The sequence below is a fragment of the Lycorma delicatula genome, chromosome 6 (assembly GCF_047948215.1).
Source record: "Lycorma delicatula isolate Av1 chromosome 6, ASM4794821v1, whole genome shotgun sequence".
Lineage (NCBI taxonomy): Eukaryota > Metazoa > Arthropoda > Insecta > Hemiptera > Fulgoridae > Lycorma > Lycorma delicatula.
In genome coordinates, this window is record NC_134460.1 from 44,679,093 (window position 1) to 44,697,865 (window position 18,773).

The following is an 18,773-nucleotide window of genomic DNA, read 5'->3' on the forward strand; positions in this document are numbered from 1 at the left end:
CGTTTCTCACAGTTTTTATAATTTCCGAGATGCTAATAATGACAACCAATGTAGTCAATCCAATTTTTTTTTTTTTTAGTTTTTGGGGTTATTTTGCTTTTATGATCTGAAAATGAAGTAGTATCTAAATGAAAATTATGCTAAAATATAATATCATAACCATATTTGATTTACAACCCCTAAAATTGATGGTGGGGATAAATTAATCGTCATTTATGAGAAACGTTATATCTCAGATATGATTTTTCCTAGAAGCCTAATTCTTTAACCAAAATAAACAGAAAGTTTTGCCCTGTGATCTGTAGAGAGAGTTTCTGTTCATCAGTTTTCACTGTTGGAAAAATTATTTTGTAAAAATTAACAAAAATGATAGCGTTTCCTTGATATTTTATTTAATTTCATGTGAATTATTTTAAGACAATCTATCTACAGATTATATATCAAGGATTTATATGCAATGTTTTTTTAAAAAAAGTCATGCATACAAATTTAGTTGTATAACGCGTTTTAAAATCCTGGAAAAAAGTTTTCAGAAAACGTAAAAAAAAATTTTCGTACATAAATTGATAAATTCACTCGCAGACTGTTGTTACCTTAAAATAATCCTGGCCCGTAGGTTTTTGTCGGTCCCAAATTATGATTTACTTTATATAATAATAAAATAAAAATTATAAGAAATATAACAAAAAAAAAGAAAAGAAAAGCAAATGTTTGTACCAGTAACCAATACATAACCTACAGCCAATACATAACATAAATACTACAATCACATTGTTTTAAAAAGGGCACTTTATTTATTCCAGATAACTGCACAGCATGAAATAAAAAAACAGTAATTAATAATAAAATGTAAATAATTTACGTCACAAATCCAAAATATCGAAAACTCAAAAAGTATTTGTCAAAATGTTACACAGTAAACAAAACTGCCCGACACAAACAAATAATTTTACTACTCAAAGTATAGTACTACTATCAACTGAAAAATATTTGTACTAAAAGACGACAAAATAAGCTTTAAAACGAGATCTAAACGAATTTCTTATCCGTATGGAAACCCGTGAAAATCCCATTTTTTTAATCAACAAATGTTTCGTTTAAAAAAAGAAATATCACCTAGCAAACGACCTATAAAAATTTTTTTTTCAATATTTGGTGTTAAAGAGCTGATTTTACAATATTAATAAATGAAAAAAAATAAAAAAATAAATTTTTTTTGTCAAAATCTGGGTTGACTTAATTAAGTTCCATAAACAAGATGTTTTTAGGAAATTTTTGACATGAATCATATAAATCACTCTCAAAAACGACATAACCCATTCCAATAATAACCGCCATAATCCCAAAAATAATAAGCATCTAATGCCAAGAAAATTGAACAGTACAGTGAATATTCAAAAATATTCAGAATATTAACGTATATAACTGCGAATATTACAATTTTTTTTATACTTTAAAAAATACTATGTATTGGCAATAAATAAAATAAATTGATATAATTGAAAAATATAAAATGCAGAGATAACAAAGAAATGCAAGTTTTATTTATTATTATTTATTTTTTTTATGAAGAACTCAACGTTGCAAATCATGTATTCTTACGTTTCTAACGTTTTAGTAGGAACTAGTTTATAGTTTATCTCATTAATAATTATTTAATTTCATTACAAATTAGTCTATTTTTACTGTTTATTATTTATGTGTAACTAACAAGTTAATTTGTTGATTTATAATCTAGTTACGATGACCAAATGAGAGGAGATGTATGAGTATATTTATTGTATATTATGCGAGTGTGTGTGTTGTGTGTACGTATATGTGTTTGAGAGTGTGTGTATGTTTGTCAATGAACAGCCGAGTTCATTGATGCCGTGCCACTACCTAAGCAGTCTGTAATAATTGGAAACTAAGTTAGGTTAAGTGGCCGGGCGAGAACATCTACCGAGAGAAAGAAAAAGAAAGACTATAGAATACGACAAAGATAGACGTAGGCCTTTTAAATTCTTTGAAGTCTAACGAGTTCCTCCCCTATTTCCCCTCCTCTATGTATATCCCCTCTAAGTAATTTCTGGTCTCTTCCCCGCCGTGCTTGTCCAGAGCGAAACAGTCTGTTGTGCTCACGTGCCGGATGTATGTGCTCTTCCATCGACTCACCTATGAATTTGTACTTCAAATTTGTTTTTATACAAATTTTTGTAAGTTAATTCCATATATTGTATTTAGTTATCGAGTTCGTGTATTTATTTATAAATAATTTTATCTTACAAAGCTGTTAAATTACGATTTAAAAAGCGTGGGAACTAGGTTTCCGTTTTTTTTACCCGACAGGATTTCCTGGAATTTAATTTTTTTTCCTATTATGATTTATAAATAAACATAATTTCCAATTTATATTTTTATTTAATCGTTATTTTATGTTAAAATGTAAATAGTCTGTTATCTAAATCCATTAAAATTGAAACTATTATAAGATTCACGTATTTTTTAAAAGTATAATTTTAACTTTTTTCTCACTTTCACTGTCTCACTCTCTCTCTTTCTAAGATAAAATTAAAACTGTAATTTCTTACTAAAAATATTGTAATATTATCTATATTTAGTTTTAATGCTTAGTTTTTAAGACCTCTTTTACATATAATTATGTAATTACTCCTTAATATTCTTTTAAAAAGAAAACAAATTATCAGTTAAAAATTTGACATACGTTTTTATTTTGTTATAAAAACTATTTAATTTTATATACATATGAAGAAAAAAATCATTTATTTAACTTATATTTTACGATCGTAATTATTTATTAATATATTTTTTAATGTTATTTTTTTGTATATTTATTATGTATTTATGGATACTACAAGATAACGAAAATACTAATTTTTATCTTTTTACTTTTTTAAAAAATAAATTAAAAATTAAGTTTTAGTCTAATAAATTTATTTTTTATGGTATAACTTAATACAAGTATTACTGTTTAAATACGTATATTATTGAATTTTTAGATTTAGATTTTTTGTGAATTTTATTTATAATTTATTAATTTTTTTTTTTAATATACCGTTGTATTATATTAAATATAATTCTATAAAGTAAATATATATATATTATCAGAAGATATAAGTATTTTATGTAAATATCATATTCTAGTTTACATATCAAATTAATATATGAACATACATGCATACATTATGCATTATCCTTATCTAAAAATAAAGAACGATTTCTTTACTTTTTTTATTATAGTGACATGTGGTGTGAGGATTTTATCATTGTTTTATATTAAACTAAATTGTATTTCCGGAAATGAGGAAAGTTCATTGAACTCATTTGATTTAATAGAGATAAGTTAATGTCATTACATATATATATATATATATATATATATATATATATTACATTAAAATAACAAATTTATTGACGTATATTTTTAAGAATCCATATTCCATTAAAAGTATATCTACATATGTAATACACACACACACACACACACACACACACACACACACACATATATATATATATATATATATATATATATATATATATATATATATATATATATGTAATATATATATATATATATTTGTATGTAACTATTGATGTGAATATGAATATGCAGCCCTCTTTTGTTCTATTTAATAAATTAATCTGTTCGGAGTAAATTAAATATAAAAAAGTATGTTAAAAAAGGAGTTGTTATTAAACTATAATAATTTTAAAAAATCATTTTAGACGACAAAATTTTTTTGTCGTATTTAAATATCTCCATTTTACAAACTGGGTAAATAATATATATTATTATTTTTTTTTTTTATTCATATATCATTGAATAAAAACGCTTAAATGTTTTATATTATGTTCAGGATACGATTTATTGACGTTTTGTTTGTAAATACTGTAAGCAATACGTCCATAAATTTACATACAAATGTTTGTTTACTTACTTTTGTTTACGTGTGAATATAAATTCGTGATATTTTACATATGCCGTAAAATATGATTCGATGGGGTTTTTCTATGTCTATCAACATATATAAAAAACTTCTCTGTTATCTTGTTTTTCCCTTATTATCACTCTCTCCTACATTCTTCATTTGTTTTTATATATATTTATTATAAAAATGTCGGATGTGTGCTGCTTTTTATCGAGTGACTGGGTTATATTTATATAACAGTCAACATTTAACTTGAAAATTTATATAACTGACGAAGTTAAGTAACATAGCTCATAATTATTAGGTGTATAGGAGATTAAATTTTTTTAATGCGTCAAAACACCTTGAGAACGTGTTTTACGTCTGGAATGGTGTTCGGCCGTAAAACTTCTTTTTTTATTAAAAAAAAGTGGGTAAATGGATTTAAAGGAAAAAATGATATCGATTTAAATGTCATAATTTTACGTTTGGAAAAAAAATTGTTTAATTTTACTTATATTTATACGAATAATGTACGTTGTTTATTATATAAGTTATTTTGGGTAAGTTATATTATTTATGTTGCTTAAACGTAATGTTTTAAAATTCAAAACTAAGTACTTAGTAACTAAGTTACTTCGTAACTAAAGTAATAAAATAAAGTAACAATATTAATTTTAAAAAAACATCAAACTTCATTATAATATATTTAAATAGACAATTATCATTTTGTGGTGAATTTTTTTATTGCTTTATGGTAAAAGCCCTTGAGGGAGAGATGATATTTTAACTTACACAATTGAATACCGTTAACACAGTCGTTAAATACAGGTTAAAAGTATATAAACCATTATGCGATTTAAATCACGGTTGTATACAACCCAACCATAAACAGTTATAACATCAGCCAGTTGGTTATTGGCTAATATAATCAACTATTTGATTTAATTTTCCTATAAATATAAGCTGCTATGTCCGTAAATTGATTTTTAATAGAATTTGTAATTTTTTAATTAAATTTATTAAATTAATTGAGTTTTTAAGCGTTACTGGTAGCTATTATTTAATATCGTGACTTTAGTTTTTCATGTCTTATATATATATATATATATATATATATATATATATATATTTTATTATTTATGCATACTCGTAAATCGAGTTATATAAGGAAAATTTAAGTTAAGTTTTATCGAGCGTCTTCCTCCAAAAAAAATAAGAAAAAAGTTTTTATATTTAGTTACGTCAGTTATATGTATATTGTTTAAAGTTTAATTTTATACCAAAATAATAAAAAAGATTTTCTTAAATCGTATTATTTTGTATAGAGTTTAAAAATAAGTTTTTGCAAATTTAGTATTGTTAATTTGAATATACTTAAACGTAGAACTCCATTTTGTAATTTCGTAAGTCACGCTGTTATTAAGAAAAAAATGATCAACTTATATATTTAATACATTACCTGAATTTTCAAAAATAAATGGTAAATATTTAATTCTTTTCAATTATCAATCTATAATACGTAAATATATATCGTTATAAATTTATTTAAAAAATTGAATTGCAATTATCAAATGTTGTACCTATATTACACCCAACGGTAGTTGACTCGCATAAGCAATTTTTCACCAATTTCAAAAATATATTTTTATTATAAATTTTGGCCCAAATTTTATAACTTACGATGAAATAAAAAAAATACGGGAGTAATTTTAATCATGCGCACGCATACACACACTGTGAGGAGAGAGTGAGGGTATGACCCATCGGGTTGGTCTAGTGCTAAACGCGTCTTCCCAAATCAGCTGATTTGGAAGTCGAGAGTTCCAGCGTTCAAGTCCTAGTAAAGTCGGTTATTCTTACACGGATTTGAATACTACATCGTGGATACCGGTGTTCTTTGGTGGTTGGGTTTCAATTAACCACACATTTCAGGAATAATCGAACTGAGACTGTACAAGACTGCATTTCATTTACACTCATACATATCATCTTCATTTATTCTCTGAAGTATTATCTGAAAGGTAATTACAGAAGGCTAAACAGGAAAAAGAAAAAGAAAATAAGGGTGGGGTATAAGTATAACTGAATCAACAAATTTTTACATTCAATACCCCCTAAACTATTAGATAATATACAGAAAAATGAATCCATTTTAAAATACTGTTTTTTTTTTGTTTTTTTTTTTTAATATGTTTATGATATTTATATATATATATATATGTATAATACATACAAGTTTTTTTAAAAATTTAAATACGGAAAAACATTTTGTTAAGTTAAATTCTTGTCATATTTATTATGTTACAGTGATATACAATATAAAAAAAATGTTATTATAAATTTCATGTAATGAGATTTAAACCCAAATAAAATGAAAATTTTTTTTATTTTTTATTTTATTTTTAAGGAGAAAGTTCGTATTACCTATGGTGATTCTAAATTTCCCCTATATAATTTTTTTTGGTAAAATTTTATTTGGAGAATAAAAATGCTTTTGTAGTATATTAGAAAGAATATTTGCTTGCTGTATATATTACCTTTGTTATATTTTATCAAAAAAAAGTTTTTTTTTCATTATGTTTAACGTTTTATGATTCATACGCTGTTGGAATAACTACTATATTTTTTCTAATTATTGTTTTGGGTATAATTTTAGTGTTTATATATGAAAATAAAAATAGGGATACTTAATATTTTGCAATGTTTTGCGTAATATTAAATTTGATTTCTATTTTAGAAATCTTAAAAAAGAATGATGCTAGGGTTGTGTGGTGTGTGTGAGGTAACTTCTTTCGTCCCCTTTTCAATTGATTCTACGTACTAGTTTTCAAGGAAGCAGAATTCATTTGTTAATACTACGCAATAAACGTCCTTTGATTCATCAATATAAATTCTTTTTGAAATAAAAAAAAAGAATGGGTAGATTGTTTTTATTTCATTTTTGTAATTTTTATAAAATATGAGATTTAAAAGTGAAAAATATATTATATACTTTATATATATTTTTATTTATTAATTTTATGAATCGATCTTTATATTTTATAAATAATTACCGGCTTATCATCTTTCCTTTATTCTGTATCCTTATTTTAGTACAAAAAAAAAACTTCCTGATATAAAAAAAGTTAAAATATTTAATAAAAGAATTCTTTGATTTATATAAATATATCTCTAATAATATTATTTAATGGAGAATCAAAATGTTTGAATTTAATATAATTTCCTTATCAATAATATGCTAAGGAAAGACGATTGTTTTGTACCACGTATAAGACACCATCGACACAAATCCCAGTAAATGTGGTATTACTGGATAGGGAATTACCCCCCGGGTGTGCATTAAACAAATTTAAGACGAAAAAGAGTTGAAAGTGTAAAAACGTTAGTTGTTAATTTGTTTCGCGCTGGCCCGTCGATTCGTCCAATCGCGACCAACGCGCCATCGTCGCTGTAATACAACCAGAATTAGTTATTCTGTACCAGCTGCATTTTTCATCTTTACTAATGTAATGTACATATTTTACTGTAACATTTCAATCGTTGTATTCACTTTCCCTCTGTTTAGAAATAAACTATTACTGCTGTTGCCGTGATTGATTTTTATAAAATCTTTAATCCATCTGTCTCGTCGAACTTGAAGTTACATGAACTAAATACAGAGTGTTTCACGTGAAATCTGCAATACTTTACAAGCGTATTCCGCTTATCAGAACAATTAAAAAAATTCATAAAAACATAGGTCTGGAAACGCATCGTTAGCAAGTTACGGCTAGCGAAAGATTTCGCTAGGATCTCAGCTTCTCCAATGAAATGAGGTCGTACTAAAATTTTTTGGACGTTATTCTAGAGGCAATAGAGGTTTGCTATGGTTTATTCTAGAGGTTTGCTATGGTTTTTGACCTGAAAAATTCAATAAAATAGGCTCCACTGCTATCTGTCTTAAAATCCAAAATTATGGGTTCGAAAAACAACTTTTTAATGTTTAGCTTAACATAACTTTCTTAAATAAGTGATAAATGCATAAAAGTTTTCTATAAAACTTGCAGAAAATTTAATTCTTAAAAATGTGGTATAATCAACGTTTTTGAACAATGAACACAATGTTTTCAAATTCGTTTTTATAGAAAACCAAACACAATTAAACATAACTAGCTGATATAAACAATTCAAGAAATCATATTTGGATTGACACCAAGATTGTATAGGAGTTTTGCGAAATTTTCGCACGGTTCCCCGCTTATTAACTGTTAATTGTTTAAAATCAAATGATTTTAAATATTTTAAGATCAAAATTCAAGTTAAGATTTTATCTTTATGAGCTGATTACAGAGTAATTCTGGATTCCAGTTACGGTTAGACTTGGTATAGTTACAGATAATAAAAATGTACAATTACTCTTAGAAAAAGAGTAAAACTACAATTAGCTCTTGTTACAAAAAGAAAAAAGAAAAGTTGGGTGATATTAGTGTGAAATAAATTAATAATAAAATACAGTTAAATAAGAATATGATAAAACAGTTAATAATAAATTTAAGAATTGAAATTAACAATAACAATAATAATGAAGAAAATCGAATTATATGTAAATATATCTCCTGTTATTCTTTTATCTCTTTATTTTTTATTCTTTTTTAATGCATAACTAGTGATCCCTTGCTGCTCCTCAGCATTATTATTACGAAGTAACGTTTAAAAAAAATCAGGTATAACTTAGTGGACCCTTGCTGCCCCCACATTGTTATTATTACAAAGTAGTATTATATATCTTTAAAAAAAAATCTGCTAAAATCCTACTTCATTTAAAACATCTGTATACCCACAATCACCTTGTTTTCTCTTTCCTTTCATACCACAGGTAAAGTGCGTGCCCAAAACTAAAAAAATGTATCATTTCATTTTATTTCTAATAAATGGTCTGATGAATGATGTTCTGTCGTAGAATTTTAAAGAAATGTTTTATTTTGATGGCTTTCAATTTATAAGTTGCAAATGTATATTAACCTGAAAATCCCTCATATTTTTTTTTTAGATTAAATTATAATTGTAAAATTAATTAATTTTTAGGTTAAAATAATCTTCAAATATTTTAAAAATCCATTACTTTAAAAACAAAAATATTATTAGGTAAATTATTTTAATATCATTAAATATAAAAGAGTTATGTTACGTTATCAAAACAGGTTACGTTTTTTTAACATTATTTTTGTTAAATTTATTTAGAAAGTATACTCCAGTTGTTATGTTTTAATATTACATATTAATAATGATTTTTAAAGTAAACTGCGGTGTAGGTTCCTTTTTGTTTTATTACAAAACAGTTATAATGTAAGGAATACTAGTTTAGAATGTTGACAAATCAACGGAATAAATACGAAAAAAGAAGTAATTTTAATTTGGTAGTTTTTAATTAAAAAAAAAAAAAAACTAGTAAAAAATCTTTTTCACAAATTTGATGCAAATTCAAATACTACTGTTATTAACAATAATGTTTCTTTGTATTTAGTAAATTTTATTTACTTCAGAGTTAATTTCTCATTATGCCAACTCTCTCATTTAAAAGGTGTTTATTTTATTCATTTTTTAACAGACCTTTAACATTTTTTTAACTCGTCCATTCATAAACACAAAATAATTTCGATTTGTAAAGATTTATAATTTTGGAAAAATATGGAGAATTTTTTTGTATAACTAAAAAAAATTAATTTCGATGATATCTTTGTTACATGCTCTTTTCGGAGATGACAGAAAACTTGAATGTAGTTAGTTATTGTTTAAAACATGATAATTGACAATTTTATCTGTCGTATGACCTATGACAGTATATCAAAAATTTTGAATTCTATTATATTTGCCCTTTACCAAGTTTATCTAATAACAATTAAATTCTGAGATCGGGGAGTACTGAACCCATCTGCGAGGTTTTTTTATAATATAAAAAAATTATATTTATAAAAAAAAAGTAGTGGTGAAATGAAACATTGTAATGATTCTTGTTTTTGAAATGAACAAGAATATGTCCGGAAAATTAACTATCTAATTTTAAGTATTTATTTAATAACATATTTTTTTATTATAATTATTTATTAATTTATTTAAATTTTGTTCAATTTAGTAATTTCAACCGGACTGGTCTAGCGGTTAACTCGTCGTCTCAAATCAGTTGTTTAACAGCTGATTTTCGAAGTCGAAAGTCCCGAGATAAAAATCCTATTAAAAGTTAGTTTTTTATATGGCTTTGATTACTAGACAGTGAGGATACCGGTGTACTTTGGTGGTTGGGGTTTAATTAATCAGACGTTTCAGAAATGCCGGCCCGTGTCTGTACAAGACTACACCTCATTTACATGTCATACATATCATCCTCATTTCATTGGGTCGTGGGTGGATCGCTTATTGTTCAATTGTTGAACAGATTGCAACGTACGCATTAGGAAAAAAAAATAGTAATTACGTTACGTTTTTCTATGCATTAGCGTAAAGGAGTAACAATCTGTATAATCTCGGTCTTTGTTTTTTAAAATATTTACCGTAATTTTAAATATGATGTTATCATCATCTTTAAAAAGGTTATATGCCTTGTGGGAATCATGTTCGTTTCCTTCTGTAATCAGAAAAATTTTTGTGTTCCTTAAAACTCCCATTTCTTTTTATATCGTTAATAATTTTGCTTATTCCCCATACTCTCTTTTTGATACCTTCTAGCTTTTTTTAATGAACATTTTTCTTCTAGTGATATGTTTCTAGCGGGTTAATTTTCTATTTTAAGTAGTTTTGATTAAGGTTCTCTTCTTGTTTATTCCACTTCATTACTTCATCATTTTTTCGCTCTTGTCTGTTCAATCTATTTTTCAATCTCCTTCATTCCCAAATCTTAAATTCTTTCAGTCTTTCTTTTTCTTTCTTATTAAGCAGTAAAGTTTTACGTCCATATAGTACATTCCAGATATTAACACATGACAATATATTTTTTAAATCGGAAACTTTATTATGCTTCTTAATAATTTTTAGCTATTGCTATTCTAAGTTTTATTACATTCTCACTTTTATATACAATTTTCTGTTAAAATGCTACTCAATTATACGATTCATATTTTGTGTTTTTACTTTATTGAATTATAATTCAAAAAAATTATCTACCTTTTCTAACTTAAAAATCAATTGAATATTTTGTACTTTACTTCTTACAGCACGTCATTTTATACAATTTATTTATTTTTTTATCTATTTAACTTCAAGTGTGCTCAAAAGAAATTATTTACTATTCCTTTACCTTAATTTGTAAGACGTCTTGCATTTTATTTCATGTTTTTTTTTTTTTGATAATTTTTATTTCTCTTTTGTAAGAATTCTATCGAATAAGGTATGATTACAAAATTATTTATAAATAATATTTAAACTTTATATAAGAGTTTATTCTCTCTCATTTTAAATTTTAATTTAACGGTTTCTAATAGACGTTATCTTTAATTAAAACAAAAACAAAAAACTTATATAATTACGAGCAGGATGTCTAGGAAAATAATTCACAAGACTTATTCAAATATTATAAAACCAATAAGTAAACGTGTTTATTTTCTGTTTTTAATTATTATAGACATAATCACTGTTTATATATATATATATATATATATATATATATATATATATAAACAATTCCCATCCGTTTGTTTGACATTATATTATGTTTCCCGAAGTAAAATTTTCTCATGCTTTCTCAACCTTAAACTCCATGTTAATTTGAAGTTGAAAAAAGACATTATTTCTCTTTCTTATTTAATGTTATTGTTAAAAATAGTAGTAATATAAAATGGGGTTTTCTAATGTAATTTAGTGAAATAAAGAAACTTGTTTTTATTTTTTTAACATATAAAAAAAATTGCGGTGAAATAAAATTTTTATTTTGTTTGTTTTATGATGTGTTTGTTTATCCTCTATTTAATATATTATTATGTAAATTGAAACGCTTATTATTAATTACAGAAAGGATTTTAATAATTTTTAAACGTTTATTTCAATATTTAGCATTCCATTTAAATTCACGTTGTATGAATATATATGTTCAGATATATTTGGTGTTTTTATGTCATTATTTCTATTTTAATGGGGGTCAGTTTACAACACTGTTTTTTTTTTTGGTTTTTTTTGGCAACTTATTTTTTTCGAAGGAGGTGCGACGTTACGAGTGTGATAAATTTTATGTCTTCTTTTTGGGTGTATATAATAGATCTGTTTTGTTGTTAGACCATTTGTATATATATTGTACGATTTCTATTCTTGCTTTCATCTATGAAATAATGTAGTTAAAAATTATAAAATAATTGTGAGTTTAAATTATTTACAAAATTAATTTCGAAAAGAAAAAAATTAATTTTTTATAATATATATTATGATTTTAGATTTCAGTGTCATAACAATTCTGTCTGATCGCTTAAGTAAAATACCAACGTATATAAATATTTCTCTTAATTTATTTAAAAACATTAAAACACAAAAATATTAAATAATATTTTTTTTATTCGTAAACAAATTCTGCATCTTTGTTCAACATATTCAAATATCTTGTTCAAATAATTTCTTTAGTAACTTTTTGCTATTATTCCATAAAATTAAGGGTAATTATTTAGTTGAGGTCCCTCACCCCGAAATCACAAAAAAGATATCAAATTCATTCAAAATTAACAGTAATGTTTTGGTTATTTAAGTAATAAATAATTAATTAGGTTAGGTTCAGCTCTTGTTGATTGCGGTTGCGTTTTTCTTGCTCCGATTATTCGTGGTTATTATTGCAGTTTTCGTTAATAGTTCTGTTACTTTTTCGTTTTTAGTTGTTTAGTGGTGTTTTTAGTAGTTCTGTTGCGTTTTTGTTGAGTTTTTTTTTTTATTTGTATCGCTATGTAAATTTTTACAAATTTTCTATTTTCCGACACCAAAATACATCATTAAATGAATAAATATTAATTTTGAATGAATTTGATATGTTTTTTTTTTTGTGATTTCAGGGTGAGGTAACTCGACTAAATAATTATCAAATTAAGATTTTTAATCAAATATGATTTGTAGTTTGCAATTATTAATCGTGTTACTCTGATTAACACTGCTTAAATTCCAAATCCTGATATAGTTGGTTTCTTTATCTGTGGAATAGCACGAGTATCCGTATCTGAACTGACCTAGACCATTGTTTCTCATCCGGTGGTCCGAGGACCATTGGTGGTCCGCAGGAAAATTTTAGTGGTCCGTGAACTTGTTTATATTTATTACATAGTTTTACAACCTTTAAATGCATTATCACTCATTTTTTTAATGGCAATAATTATGCATGCAACTGAGAAAACCGAGCACTTGCTACGTACAACTGCGAGTTTACGGTACTGTTTGAACTTATTAGATAATTAGACTGCAAATTATTAAAAAAAAAACCTGCACTTTCTTCAGTTTGGTATGCAACTTTTTGTGTGGTCCACATAAGCTTAAAATTTTTATCGGTCCGCAGTATCAGTTGTATTGTGAAACACTGATATAGACAATGCATTATTATATATCGATCAAATAAAATATTTATTTTCCTTTTGATAATCTTTTATCTTCCGTTGGTATGGGAGCTGAACATTTAACTTATCGTAAAGTCGAATAATTTTACACGATAAATAATTTCGAGATGAATGACTTCGATTATTTTCGCCGTTGATAAACAAGAATTTATTTAATTAGTATTGAAAAATCATGTTTTATGCAGAAATATATTTAAGCCGTTCATCAGAATTGCTTTCTGATGAAAATACTCTGATCTGAAGGAATGCGATCAGTATGTATATCAGCTGCTTAGAGGAGGACGTAGGTTTGAACTTTCCAATGAGAAGGATTGTTTTTTCCATAGTGTGCATCCCCCTGGTGTATATATATCATTCTTTCTTTTTACCAAATCCTTTATCTTTTTTCTCCTATTTTCAATTTCGTAAATGTAGATCTGACCCTTCTATATTTACTCTAAGGATGCCGAGACCTTTAGAACAGTACATTTTTTAACTAAGTATTGGTAGAAGGCTGTCGTCTCTGAACTGATCCGTTTGCTCTACTTTGTGCCAAGTAGCCGCTAAAAGTCTCATAACCGAATCACCTCAGTCTTGTAATCACGTCTAAAATATAAAAACTTCATTCCTTCTGTCTGTCTTTGTCTTTTGAACTATTAACTTAACAAGAACAATTTTATAATTTATTCAATGTACTAATGTATTTCTTCGGTTTTTCTGTTATTTTTCACTCATTTTTTTCTAACATTTTATTTTATTTATTATTATCCTTGTCGTCACACACATCTTTTGCCGTCTGCACTTTCTTGTACTACTAAATTTTGTTACACTTAGATACGATACAATTCTTTTTTCGTTTTTTTAGAGATCGATAAAATTTTAATTTCATTAACACGTCTTATAAATGACTTATTATTCTAACTCATTTTTAACGTTCTTTTTTAATTCGTAGATTTAAAAAAATGTATCACGCGTATTTTTCTTTACATCTTCCTTAAAGTACATACATGGTTTATCATTTAAATACCGAGCGATTCAAACAGGACTTCGCAAATTTAAAAGCACGTAAAATTTTATTGAGATAGGTTACATATTCGGTTGAGATTTCATTTTCTTGTGAAACACGTCAAGTTTTGACTCATGCAGTTCATTAGTACCGAATTCGGCCACCAGCGCTGTCATCAGCGTTGTTGAAAATGGATAGATTTACTGGTGCGGAACATGCTCGCTATGTGTTTTGATTTCACGATTACCAGTCAACAAGTGCAGTTGAACGTAATTCTCGTAGATAGTACGGTAGAAAGCTTCCTAGTAGACATACAATTTACTCTTGGCATCAAATCTTGGTCGAGACAGGTTGTTCTTCTTCCAGACAGAACGGCCCGTTCTTCCAGCAGGCAAACGTAAATGGTAACGTTTATCAGAACACGCTTCAAAATTTTCTAATTCCTCAGTTGGACGTTGATGATTAAGATGGACGCCATTACTATCAGCAAGACCTTACCACCTTACTACCGCCTAGAAGTTCGAGACTTTCTTGATAATCGATTCCCAGGTCGGTGGATCGGTCGGTGAATCGCATGGCCACTTCTCTCCCCAGATTTGACCCCTCTATATTTTTTCTTGTGGGGTTTCATTAAAGATCGGGTTTATGTACCGTCTTTGCCTGCCGATTTTATTTAGCTAAGACTTCGAATTAACGCCGCTGCTGCAGATGTAACGTCCGACTTGCTGGGATGATTGTTTGAAATGAAATCGACTTCAGGTGGGATCTACGTCGCATTACAAATGAAAGCCGTATCGACTCATAGTAAATGTTGAGTGACAAACTTGAGTGTTTTTCTATGAAATGAGAGCTCAATCGAATCTGTAAGTTTTCTTAATAAAACTTTTTATACGCTTTCAAAGTTTTCAAGTCCTTTTTTAATCACCCGGTATAATTATCGTTAAGAATTAGTTTATAGTTATTTAATATACCTTTGATATTTTTTTGCAGATAAATTGTTTGAATCCTTTTATATGTGATAGCTCTTCTAGGAAATTGTTTTATTCTGATTTCTAATATTCTTTTATATCTAATATACAGTTCATCTTTATTTTGCCTTCTATGTACTGAATTCTCCTCCTCATAGTAATATAACCTATTTTAACTTCACAATATTGTAGCGATTCCATTTTGTTTTTACTTTGTTTCCTATTTAAAATAGTTTTTAATTTTTCGGTTATAAGTGCTTACATCATTTTCATTCCTTGTAAAATATGAAATATAAACATCTTGTTATTTTTATTTTCTTGTAAATTATTATTACTTTCTTCTGTTTTTTACTTATTATTTCTTTTATTAATAAATTTTACCCCTAATGGTTTGCGAAGATAGTTGTATACAATTCATTATGTTTAATTCTTTTTCTTTGTTCCTCAGTAATTTATTTTATGGAATGATAATTTCAGCGTGGATTTTACTGAGTCGTTTCGTTTCTAGTACCGAGATATTCAAATTTATTATTACATAATGACATTTACAATCATATTCGGTATATAGAATCAATTTATTTTTATTTTTTACTCTTTCTGATGGACTTCTGTTATTAATTTGTTCCTTGCAACATAGGATGTTCCGTTTTAGCGAAATCCTATACTTTACGTAAAACAATAAGATGTATGTTACACGACGTAATTTGTTATTGGTTTTCGATTTCATATATTAACCGCTTATAAAAAAACATTTTAATTAAAGTTTTGGTTTTTTTAGATATTTATTTGTGGTAAAAGAGTTTTCTAAATTTTCCTTTTCCATTTAGTACTTAGTCGTTAAATATTTAACTAAAAATTTCATTCTATCTATTATCATTATATGATATTATAGTGTAGCGTTTTAAAATTTTTTAAATAGAAGTCAGACTGCAGCCAGGAAGGGAAATGTCACTTTGCTGTGAGTTATGTGTGCTTTGCCCTGGTTAGGGTCGTACTGCGAATGAATAGCATCTTCCGGTCTCTGTCGCCTTGTCGGCTACGGGCAATCATTGGTGATAGGGTGTGTGGGATGTTTGTGTGACGTTATGAGGGTGTAATTTAACAAATAGGGTTTATATTTATTCTGTTTCATTCCATTTATTGTTATTTTTCTTTACCAGTCTATTACCTTATTATCCTTATGCAGGAACTTATAATGGTGTTACTGTATTTTTATTAACCCTTAACTATCAGTTATAGAAATAACATGTTTTTTTTTTTTTTTTTTGTTAAAGAGAATAGTTAAATAAATAAACATAAATGCATAAAATAAAAATAAATGGTCGGGTATATAAGTACAGTTTTACCCGATTTTCTCAAATTTTTCTCTTAAGTGACTATCATTACGTTTAGAAAATAGATTTACTTAAAAGTGTTCTTAAGTATCACAATCTTTAGAAAGAATTTTTTTTTAAAAATAAGGTACGATTGATTCCTTTCTCTAGTGAGACAGTGCGTTATGTACACATTGCCTGTATTGAATAACGGGACTTTTTTCTGTAATATTTCTTTGTAATTTGTTCAGTGACATATAGAACTAATTATACCTGAAAATCACAAAATTTAATCCTAGGTTACAAAATATTAAATGATATTAAATTTTTGTTTGTATCAGTATTTATTTTTAGAAACTGAACTGCTCATTAAATTAAAAACTAAAGTTAGCTTACAGTATTACTCGATGATCAAAACTAAGGAAAAATTCTTTCCTTTTTACTTTCCTGGTATTATAGCTCTAGAGCTATGATGTAATAAGGAAAATATGATAATCAGTCAAAGAATGAGTATGGGTTTTTTTTGCATATATCGACGTTTAATGTGCCAGCTACCCCAAAATAAAGAAAAGTGGAGAGTAATATTCGTACGTTCGTGTGTTGGCATGTTTGAAGCTTAATAACTTTCAACTGGATTAACCGATTTTGTTTGAAATTTGGCTCAGAAACTCATGTATACGGGACAATATTTTTGGTGAAATTTCGGTGATAATAACTTCAACGGGTGAGGAAATAGTTCTTTCGGGTCAATGTTTTCAAACTTTTACATACATACTTTATATTAAACTCAGTTATATTCGTAAATGATTAACTTACCATTTTAAAAAAAACCTGCTCCCCAAATTCTCCCCTTCTCCCAAAATCAGAAAAGCTATATTTTTTTATTGTATATATTTCTACCGAATTTTTTTCATGTCATCCAAGGCGTAGAATAGTAGTGCAATTGACCCCCCAAAAAAAAGCTGGGGGTAAGGTAACCGATCAAAGTATTAAAACATAAATTATTTTTTTATTTTTTAAAGCTTTTTGGTTTATGTAAATTTTTAATAATATTGCAATAAAATTTATCATAATTCATTCCCAACTCCATAAAGAAATCTTACAAACTTTTATTGGATGTACATTTTTTAGTAATTTTTTTTTACTTCTTTCATTTAACATAGTAAATGTAGAAAAAAAAATCTTGAAAGATGATTTTGGGGGGTGGGGTGCAGAAAAAAGTAAAAAACTATCGATTTTTTAAAAAACATTTTTTTCGTATATCGGTATTTTTCCGCTATATAAGAATAAACCAATGCCAGGAAAGTATAACAACTTTGTTGTAATTTCTTTTTTCATTTGACTAAACGATTCAAATTAAGAAAATACCGTTTAATTTATATCATAAATTAATATTAATAAAGAAGAAAAATATTTATAATCTTTATTTAAAAAAACTGATTTTCGTGAAATAAAAAATAAAAGCGAAAGAAAGGTTACAGGTTAAGAATTCTAATTTTACTTCAAATTCTCTTAAAAATGGCATTTTGTATTTATACTAGTTATAAAATACTAAATTCATTTCTTATTTCTAGGCGATAAAATTATGATTATATCTTTTTTTTCTACTGAAAAATGTGTACATTCCTCAGAAACATCTATATATAAATTTTTATAAAATAAAAATCAATAATTTATACAAGATTATAGATTTCTTATTGTCTTCTTTTTTCAATTTTTTTTCAACTTTTCGTACGGTAATTTTACACAAAATGGTGGATAGTACTTGTCGTTTTGTATTTTAATCAAGCGTCTTTAAATGATAAAGCGATGCAAGATTAATGGAAAAGACGAGAAATACTCGACTGTATTTTACTCGTAATCTTAATCTATGTTGAAAAAAAGTAAGGTGAGAATTAACAGTAATAAAATAATTATTATATTTGTTTTAATATTTTATTATCGTTTTCAAATTAATAATTTATAGATATTTTAAATCAATTAATTTAATTTTAATATTGTTTACACGAGTATCTGTCGTCAGGTTAAAGAATAGTTATCGC

The 18,773-nt window shown here is 26.3% G+C and overlaps 1 long non-coding RNA gene across 1 annotated transcript in view; it reads left to right on the forward strand.

Moving 5' to 3' along the window:
• Nucleotides 1-2,123: 2,123 nt before the first annotated feature.
• The window catches only part of LOC142326627 (uncharacterized), a 322,938-nt gene continuing 306,288 nt past the window's right edge, over nucleotides 2,124-18,773 (forward strand). Inside the window, exon 1 of the long non-coding RNA XR_012756817.1 lies at nucleotides 2,124-2,195. This is a non-coding gene — a long non-coding RNA (uncharacterized LOC142326627). The remainder of the gene's footprint in view (nucleotides 2,196-18,773) is intronic.